This window comes from Emydura macquarii, unplaced genomic scaffold (assembly GCF_026122565.2).
Source record: "Emydura macquarii macquarii isolate MOO-44397 ecotype Brisbane River unplaced genomic scaffold, CSIRO-AGI_Emac_v2 contig_2473, whole genome shotgun sequence".
In the NCBI taxonomy this organism is placed as follows: Eukaryota; Metazoa; Chordata; order Testudines; family Chelidae; genus Emydura; species Emydura macquarii.
Window position 1 is genome coordinate 30,661,697 of NW_027132610.1, and position 10,593 is coordinate 30,672,289.

General features: G+C 42.0%; 1 long non-coding RNA gene across 1 annotated transcript; it reads left to right on the forward strand.

The window, feature by feature from the left end:
- The first annotated feature begins 3,685 nt into the window (after positions 1-3,685).
- LOC137163107 (uncharacterized) lies at positions 3,686-8,750 on the forward strand. Its single transcript, XR_010922627.1, has 2 exons — positions 3,686-4,416; positions 4,477-8,750. It is a non-coding gene; the product is annotated as an uncharacterized lncRNA (long non-coding RNA).
- Positions 8,751-10,593: the final 1,843 nt, after the last annotated feature.

The window sequence follows — 10,593 nt, forward strand, 5'->3', positions numbered from 1 at the left end:
GGATAGGAGACTTTAGGAAATTGCGTGAAAGTGTTGTGTAAAAGTAGGCAGACAATGAATAAATACAAAATTTTGGTTCTTATATCATATTTAGCTACAGCAAACTACAGCACATCACAAATGAAAATTAAAAAAGCAAAGAAGGCTTTATTGCAACATCACATGAAGTTTAACACGTAGGCCTGGATTGACATTAGTAATTGGACATAAGAGGCCTAATTTCTTGGAAGATGGGATTAGAGAGGTAAATAGATTGGAAGCCTGAAAACAGAATAGTTAAGATAGGTAAATGGTTCAGTAAGCTAAGAGACCAAATGTTTGTACTACCTAAGAGAAGGGGAACACCCACGGAACCATTTACAAAGGAGAAGATAACAAGGAATAAGATAATTTGGGAACATAACATAGGGTAAAAAGTAAGTCATGCATAGATAGTGCGTGTACAATGAATGTTATACAAGGATTTGTTCCTGCAAAGCAACCAAGCCAATCTCAAAACATGTGATGTAATGAACAGTAAATATGATGTGTAAATATATATAAAGAAGGAAGCTTTCTGTGTAACTTTGGATATGCCCTATACCCACCCCATTACGTTTGAGTCTGATCAATTCAGTGTAGCTTTGCTGTATGCCAAATAAAGGAACCTGAGTTATGAAACAGCAGTTAGACTGAATTCTTGGGGAAGCAAGTGAAAGAGGTCTCAGGAAAACCCCAAAAACATGGCAACATAAAGGTCATTTTAAAAACAAATCTCATCAAGTTGAAACATAATCTGATAGGAGCAAAAGATTATGTACCACAAAGAAAACCTGAAAGGAAAGGCAAGCGTGAAATGTTCATTATCCTTCAGATTTATACACATCTGAGTCTGACATAGCAGAGGGATTATGATTCCTCTCAAACCCAAGGTAAATATTATATCCAAAAATGTTGTGCAATTGTTAAGATCTGAAAATCAGGCAGAAATCAGCCATAAATGATGAAGTCAGACAACTAAACCATTTGAAGTAACGGAAAGATGACATGGCATAAAATCAAGTGTATAATTTTGAAGGATTCATTTGAAAAGTTAGATTTGCTGTAGAATTAAAGCATTAAAGATAATAACACTAGAATGGTGTGGGCTTTTTTGTTAGGCACTGTCCATAAGATAGTACTAGCACAAAAAAATACACATTTAAATATAACATTTGTTCAGACACTGTAGTAAGACACCGCATACAGAGATCTGGTTAAAGCAAAGGCCACAGCTTTTATTAGGGACAGCATAATAGAACCATATGAGGAACCACAGAGTGGCCCCTTCTCATACAAAGTACCTGACATGATAATTCCAGTGCAAGAGAAGCAATATTTTCTCCCATACAATATAAGCAGGATGTGATCAGGCCAAAGAGATGCCCATATTGCCCATAAAAAGTCAATCAGAATGCAGATTTGGGAACTCCGGGTGCCCTGGCTCTGCTCATGCCCTACTCATGTTCTAGATTGACAAGCAAGGGGGAGAGAACATCACTGATACCTCTCCCTCCAGCCAGTCTTTCCTATGTCTGTTCTGTGAAATTTTGCCCTGGCAAACAGGGAGCTAAGGATGTGTGTGGGGGAAGCATAAGCATTAAGGTCCAGATTTTAAAAAGTATTTGGGATGTTGCTGCAATCAGCATTTCAATGCCTAAAAATTTAGAAGCCTAAATCTCATTTTAAAGGGGGTTTAGGCATTTAGGAGACTAAATCTTATTGACTAATTTAGGGGACAGCAACGCCTAAATACCTTTAGAACTCTGTGCCAAAGTCCTTTAAAATGTTTGTTGTGGAGAAAAATAATACAGAAATGTTCTTCATATCAAGCAGAAATTCTGGGAAATTTTTTCCCTCAAAACACTAAAGTCAAAATTACAGATTAGTAGCTTCCAAAATGTCCATGTTTTAATTCTATTTTGACAATGAGCACTAATAAGGTGTCTTTGTAAACAGCACTGTGCCATGCTATGACTGCTATCCAGCTTCCACTGTGTATTAATGTTAGGTGCAACTGCGTGCAAGAGACAATAAAGATTGCTTATTCTTCACAGAATATGTCTTTATTAAATCACACTTCTTCACAACACACACGAAAAGTTGGGCTGAAGGGGAGAAGGCAGTGAGGGGCAGTATGAGCTATGACAGCTGGGTGTAAGTCCAGCTATTGTTCCGGAAGGTGTCTGAAGGGGTGGAGTGAAAGGTGTACTGAGAAGGCCGGGCATTTGGTAGGAATGTGTGAATGGAGTTTGGGGAGGGAATGGAAAGTAGATCTGTATTAGCTGCAAGGAGGGACAAGCGTGCATAAATTCATTCTGAGTGACTTTAGCAGTTGTTTGCTCCTCCATGGTTTTTAGCATGCACTCATGACCTGCTGTCACTTACTCCTGGTTTTCCCTCCTCTTCTGCCTATCCATTTTATGATTTTCGGACACAGTGTGGCCTTTTTTTCTTTTCTATCTCAGAGGACTGGAAGAGTTCTTGGAACATTTCCTTTTTGCTTCTCCATCGTCGTTTTCTCATCAGCCGCAGGTGCTCGGCAAGTGTGTGTGTGGGGAGAGGTTTCCCAGCAAGGGCCAGTCTGTAGAAGCATAATAAACAATGAAGAGAAGCATTACTGGGAGTGCAATAACAGCACTGATGCATTACTGTAAAATACACCTCTTTCTCACTGTCCCCTGGCAAGTGCACAGCTTGATGATCAATCAGAGCATGGTGAGTTGTGTCTGGGAGGAGGGGACACTGAAGCTGGGGAAAAGGTTTTGGGTGGTTGTTTGGGGTATTGATACAGGTAGATAGGGACAAAATTTGAAATTGTGCTATCTTTTTCCACAGGCAGGAACCACAGAAGCCGATATTTCATTCCTGAGAGTAAGCTGGAATGCTAGCTTGCAACTCCTCCGTACTTCAAACCAGGTCCCTATGCTGCTTGCCTTTGTGCCGCTTTTGTCCCTGCACAAGTGATTGCCAATTGGCATGGGAAATTTTCCTACAACAGAGGAAGAAACAAAGTAGGTCTGCAAAGGAATATCTGGCATAGGATTGGTGAGTATCTCCAGGAAAGTTTCCTAGAGATCTCTCTGGAGGATTCCCATGAAATCTTGGTGTGCATTAAAACACTTTTCTGCCACACTGCCTAGATGAACAGGGGACTGGGAAGCACATGCAAACACAGCTACACTTGTGCATGTCTATCCCTTCAACCAGCTGTATCATGAAACAAAGCAAAGGACAGCTGTAACTGAGCAGCATCAGCTAAAAAAAAATCACTTACTCGAGCTGCCCTCTCCTGCATCCTGCATGCCAGAGCTATAGGGCTGGGAGTGGCTCAAACCCTCTGGGATCAAGAAGAGGTCCTGGCTCCCCATGTCAGCAAACAATCCAATCCCCTGTTCCACATCATCCTCCAACTTGACCTCGTCGACCATGACTTCTTTGTCGGACTTCTTTGTCCACTGCCCCGAGACCCACAGAGGTATCCACAGGTCTCTTGGCGGTGGAGGTAGGGTTGCCACTAAGGATGGCTTGCAGCTCCTTATAGAAGCAGCAGATCTTTGGCTTTGCACCAGAGTGACAGTTTGACTCCCTAGCCTTTTGGTACCCCTGCCACAGCTCCTTGATTTTCTCATGGCACTGCAGAGTGTCCTGTTTATAGCCCTGTGGGAGTGTATTATTCGTACCCTGACCTGATGGCTACCTAGTGGACACTTACAGCAGGCCTGGTGCTGGACACCGGGTCAAGTGAGGCTGCCTACAGGGAGCTGGAAGGTGGCCACTTTCACTCAGGCGCCTCACTGGCGGCGAGTTCCCGGGACTTGGCCGCCATCCACTAGATAGTAGAAAGTATTCAAGGTTGTAAACAAGATAGTTGTGTGAGCTAAGATGCTACCAGTAATATGTAAGCTGTTCCCGTGTGAAGTAGGTGAAATCATATAATAGCCAATCAGAAATTGTGTGACCATTGTATGCAAAGATGATAAAAGGGTATATAAGCTGGAGAACAAGATGGAATAAATGATTCTGCTTGCAATCATATTGGTTGTTGTGCTTTATCCGTCCCGCATCCTCTGCCATCAGCAGTGGAATCCTCCCTCGTCCTCTGCTATCAGCATTGGAACCCAACAAATGGTGACCCCGACGTGATTGCAATTCAAGTGGATTGGATTGTGCGTCGGGCAGGGAGAAGAAACGCGGGAGTTATAGCCGCTGCAGGAGGTACTGCGCTGGACGCAGCTCCTGGTCGTCCAAGAGGGACGTGTATGAGCTCACAGGAGATACTGCGGTGAAGGCAGCTCCTGGTTGCCCAGAGGCAGGCGTGGTCGCCCAGAGAGGCAGGCGTGGTCGCCCAGAGAGGCAGGCGTGGTCGCCCAGAGAGGCAGGCGTGGTCGCCCAGAGGCAGGCGTGGTCGCCCAGAGGCAGGCGTGGTCGCCCAGAGGCAGACGTGTTCGCCCAGAGACGTGGTCGTCCGAGAGAGACGTGGTCGTCCAGAGGCGTGGTCGTCCGAGAGGGACGTGTTTGAGCTCAAAGGTGAGCGGCTAATTAATTAAGTATGGGAAACGCTGCATCAGCTGAAGAAAAAACGGTGCTTGAATTTTTTATATGTATCGCAGAGCGCCAAGGGGAAAAGGTGTCCCCGGATGAATTATCTTGCTTATTGAAGTGGGAACTAAGAAGGGGATTTTTTGTAAAATCAAGTACTGTATTTGATAAGACTGTCTGGGAATACTTGGGCTCCGACCTATGGGAGTCGGTAGCCCATGGCAACAAGGAAGCCTTTGCCTTAAGTCAGACCTGGAATAAGGCAAGGAGGATGGTGAAGAACCTTGCGGCTGAAGCGGGGGTACAAGCGGCAGTGAGAGAAATATTTCAAGTGGGAAATGAGACGCCTCATGTATTGCCAGTAGGGAACGAAGTGAGTGTGGAGACCTGAACCGCAGTTCCATACCTCCGCGAGGAGATTGGTCGGTGACGGCCAAAGCGTGTGATAAATACTTGCTCATAGGAAAATAAGACTCCTAAAGAGACCTCTACCATGGGAAATGAAAGAAATACTGAGTGGCAGGTTTCTCTGAAGAAGTACAGAAGTACTGAGTGGCAGTCAGACTTCTCTTATGTGGTATAATAAGTGTGTGAAAAGGATCTTGAAAACTGTTTGTAATTAGGTGCTACCTTAAGTGTTTCAAGAGAGAGAGAGGAAATTTTTTTTTCTTTTCTTTTTCTTCTCTGTTTCTCTCTCCTTATCTCTCTCTCCGTTTCTCTTCTCTTGTTTCTAAAAACCTTTGAGAGAGGGGGAGGGAGTGGGTAAACATAATGGGAAATTGTAAAAAATAAGGATCGGGCCCTTAAGCATTTTGGTTCGAACAACATGGTTTATGGCCAAAAGGAGAAAGGGGGGCCAAAGATAAAATGCAAACAGGGTGAAAACTCTAAAGAAAGACTGCATAAGTCCCGGGTAAGGAGTCTAAAGGACTCCAAAAAGGAAAAAGTGAAAATTTAGATAAAGAGTATATAGAGAGGTCAGGGCCGGGGTTGGGGAGTAGGACGTGGTACCTTTTTGGCCCCAGGAGATTCCTCCTGCCACTATTGTGGACAGTTGGGACACTGGAAAGCAGAATGTCCAAGACGATCTGGCCAGTCGGAGTGGACATTTGGGCCACCACCACCTCCTCCCCGAGACCAGACTCAACCTCTATATTAGGACAGCCTGGGAAATAGTAACTTCATTAATGCACCCTTTTTGTTAATAGATTAATCAGGTTTTTATGTGTTTTGTTTTATTGATGGAAAACCAGTAAAATGTTTTATAAACACTTTCTAGACACTGAAGTCAGCAGATCCACCTTAAAAGTTTAGGAGTTTTCTCTATTCCCTTATCAAGGAAGAATGTAAACCAATTAATGCCGCATCTAGTGTCTAAACCACTATCTGTTTCTTTGAGATCTATTTCTAATTAGCATGCTTTTCTTTTAAGTTTTTATTTTTCAGTTAACCTGGTAGGTAGACATTTATATTGTAAAATTTGATTGTACTATTTATTGTTTACCAGATGGGATTAATTTGTTATTTTCCTTGTGAAAATGAAAATTCTATTTTGGCTGTATTTCTTGAATAGGGACAGGATTTTGAAATATCCAGCATACAAAAGGAATATGTCCTGTAATTACATCTCTCCTTAAACAAGGAATTATTGTGCCTATTTGAATCCTCTAAAACACCCCAATTTTTCCTGTTAGAAAACCTGGAAAATATTTATTGCTTTGTGTAAGATTGTGTGGGGATAAGTATAAGATCATTGCCTGTTACAGTAATGCCATGGACCCTGTAGCTGCAGGGCTTCCACCTTGTCTCCGTGCCATTGCAGCTGTAGCTGCCTTGGGTAAAACCTCGGAAACTTTGATTCTTGGTTCTCCACTTATTATTTTTGTACCTTATATTTGTTTAACAAAATATGAAATTCCTTTGTTGTTTGCAGGTCATATTACACTCACCCGATGTCCAGTTTTTGATCCTGCCTCATTGTTATCCACCCTTTGTAGAACCCAAAATTGATTTTCTATGTTATTGGCTCCTGTCAAAGAAATTTTAAAGGTATTCTTGTGGCTGATTATGCTGTTTGTTCTTAACATGAGGTAATTAAAAGTAACCCTTTCCCTTCTGTGAACCCTGATCAAGAAGCTAATTTTTTTTTCCTGTAACTACAGTTTGTATCCTGACCGAAGGTAAATTTGTTAATGATTCCCATTATGCCTTTGGTGTTGTTCATAATTATGGTTAACTCTAAAAACAAAAAGGCTTCCCCACTTTGGGAGGCTTCCATATTAAATGAATTTTATGTTGCTGCTTTATAAATGTTGTATAGTTATTTTTTATTATTGTTGTTGTTAAATGTTTAGTTTATTGGTATGTTGTAACAGACTTTGCTGTTAAGGCTGCAGTCCTTTCTGCATTTTAGGCCATATTTATGTTGTTTTGTGTTTATATTGGTCCAGTCTAATATGTATTAGTAATTGTATGTTTATTTTTGAATGGGTAAAAGTTTACCCATGTGCAAAGGCTGACACTATTATAGTCAGCAAAAGGCTTGTGAAGGAATTTATCCCTTGCTTTGGGATCCCTCTGTCTACCAACAGTAACAGGTCAAGTTATAAAAGAAGTTTGCAAGGCTCTTGATATCCAACAGAACTTTTATTGCCCACATCACCCTCAGTCTGCAGGGGCAGTGAAAAAACAGAATGGTGTTCTAAAAAAATAAACTAGCCAAAATTTGCCATAAAACCAGCCTCAAATGGCCAAATGCCCTGCCTTTAGCCCTTATAAGTATAAAATTATCATGTAACAGAAAGACTGAACTATTACCACACAAGATCCTAATGGGCTGACCCGTGAGGCTTTCTAGCTCTCTACCAGTATCAACTCACCTAATGGATATTAATTTAGCTGATGAAACTGACTTGACTTATTGTCAAGCATTAATGAAGTGTGTTAAGGCTTTTCGTTCACAGGTCCAAGAAGCCCTTCCCCAAGACCCTCAAAAGGCATGTCATGATCTACAGCCCAGTGATTGGATTCACGTAAAAGTCCACCAAGAAAGACAGCCCTGAAACTGCGTTGGAAAGGCCCACTCCAGGTATTTCTCACCACCAACACTGTTGTAAAGTGCCAAGGTTACCAGTCCTGAATACATGCCTGACACTGTAAAAGAACCTCTGCACCTGTAATGACAAGGTCAGTGGAACAGGGTGCAAGTGCTTGTAACCTCTCCCCTGCTCAAGAAAAGGATTTGCCACTCCAGAGCGAAAAGGATTTGAAACCACTCCAGAGCGAAGAGGATTTGAAACCACTCCAGAGCGAAGAGGATATACCACAACGTCATCCCTACCACCTCAAAAGGAAAAGACTTAAAAACTCCCTAGATCACTGGTTCCCTAAATGGGTATGGCTAGTGATCTTTTGGATGTTCTGTATTGGCCTTATCTGGATGACTTTATTTTGATCCAAGTTCCTGATTAACGGTACACCTGTCGAGGAAATCCCCAAGGTCCATGGGGAAGAAGACCAACAACCTGATGACTTTGAGGTACAATTACAACCCAAGCAACTAAACCATAAAAGACAATGCTTCTTGGACTATACAGACACATCTTTATAATTAATTAATCAATTACAAACAGATTTCAATGTGTCTAACTGTTGGATTTGCAGTCAAGTTCCCTTGCATTTTGAAGAAGGTATACCCGTGGTTCTGATTGTGTTAAACACCATGTAGTAAAAGATTAAACACTACACAGTTTGGAGGGACAGTTAAAAGTGTGAAAAGTGTTATAGGGAAAAAAAAAAAAAAAAAAAGGGGGAGATGTGGGAGTGTATTATTCGTACCCTGACCTGATGGCTACCTAGTGGACACTTACAGCAGGCCTGGTGCTGGACACCGGGTCAAGTGAGGCTGCCTACAGGGAGCTGGAAGGTGGCCACTTTCACTCAGGCGCCTCACTGGCGGCGAGTTCCCGGGACTTGGCCGCCATCCACTAGATAGTAGAAAGTATTCAAGGTTGTAAACAAGATAGTTGTGTGAGCTAAGATGCTACCAGTAATATGTAAGCTGTTCCCGTGTGAAGTAGGTGAAATCATATAATAGCCAATCAGAAATTGTGTGACCATTGTATGCAAAGATGATAAAAGGGTATATAAGCTGGAGAACAAGATGGAATAAACGATTCTGCTTGCAATCATATTGGTTGTTGTGCTTTATCCGTCCCGCATCCTCTGCCATCAGCAGTGGAATCCTCCCTCGTCCTCTGCTATCAGCATTGGAACCCAACATAGCCCTTATCCTCCATTAAACGAGAAATTTGAGCATACATATCAAAGTTCCTTTGGCTGGAGTGGAGCTGGGACTGCACAGCTTCCTCTACCCAAATGCCAATCAGATCCAGAAGCTCCAGTGTGCTCCAAGCAGGAGAGGATTTGGTGTGTGGATCCACCCTGGTCAGCTGGAAAGATGGGGTATGAGCTCTCCACACCAACCAAGCAAGAAGTGCCATTTCAAAAATTCCTGGGACTTTAAAGGTGTGGGGGCAGAGGGCTGCAGAGCAGCAGAGTTTGAACTGATGGCCAGAGCGGTCAAGATGGCTACTGTGGGACACTTCCTGAAGACCATTTGCCATGACATAACCAAGCACGGTGTCTACACTGATGCTTTGTCGCTAAAAACTTGACACAAAAAGCCCTACGCCTCTTGTTGAGGTGGTTTTATTTTGTCACAAAATCAGGGGAGTTGGGTCGGTGTGGGGGTGAGGATTGTAGTGTGTACACCACCACTGTTTTGGCACAAAGTTGACTTTGGTGAAGTCTCTAGTGAAGACCAAGCCTAAGATAGCACTAATGTGGTTCCAAATGGGCATGAATGGATTCAGTTCAGTATCTAGGAGGATCTGAACTATGCATCTTTCTTTAGCTATACTATTCCATACATATGTTGATTTCCATAGTCTAAAATATCTTAAATAATTTATTTAAATCCTTTTGTGCACTCTTGGAATTATACATCTCTTCTGCTGTTTAATATGTTGAATGTGCGCCACAGATAATTCCATATGCAACATCTCAAGATATTTTTATTGTGTTTTAATTATAATAAAAAATATTTTCTGACCTGTTTTCTTCCTGAGGCTTCAGCATGGACTTGTCAGTAAGTGACAGAATGACTGGAGAAGTAGCTTGTCAGCTCTCTCCATTTCAAGAGAATGAAGAAAATTCCTACTACCTAGTAGTTATAGAATACATTTTGGAATAAAAACAGATTTTTAGTTGCCAAACTCTTCTTGACTTTTGGAAATTATTTCCATGACTATTGTTTCACAAATTTCTAACTTTTTAAATTCTAAATACCTGTTCTTTGTATTTATTTCTCTTATTGCACAAGTCCTATCATTTAGGCCCCAATCATGTGATGGTTCCCATTAAACTAATTGATTTCATTTGCAACTGAAGCATTCATCAACCCACAGAGGAGCTGAATATGCATGTGCTGAAAAGTTCCATTAAAATCAATGGGTAATGTTGGTTCTGGACACTTTGTGATCAGTGTGAATGCCAGTGAGACATGGTATGCCCGATTTGCAGATCAATAAGATTTAATATGCAAGGTTTTCTATAAATATACTAGTTAGATACAAAGCCTAAAATTAACTACAATATATCATACTCACTAAGCCTGGAGAGCTAAGCAGTCACTAAGAAGGCTGTATACAGGAACAGCTTTCTTCAGGGGCTCCGCCAGGGAGTCAATGGCCTCTGGTCCAACTGGCAGCACCTCCCACGGAGTCAGGTGTTGATGGAGCGCCCCCCTTTGTCTAAGTGGTAACTACATATACCCTCCCATAAACAACCTTCACCTAAGTATCTCTTTCTCATTATCATATATGCTAAATACATACATTGGGTTTCCACACTTAACTACATTTCATTCTCACCATAATAATTGGGGTCGTCAAAACAACATCTGGTGATAGGAGGGACGGAGTAAAAGTATTCCCAATGGCAATAAAACAATGTACCCCAGATGTTCAAGGA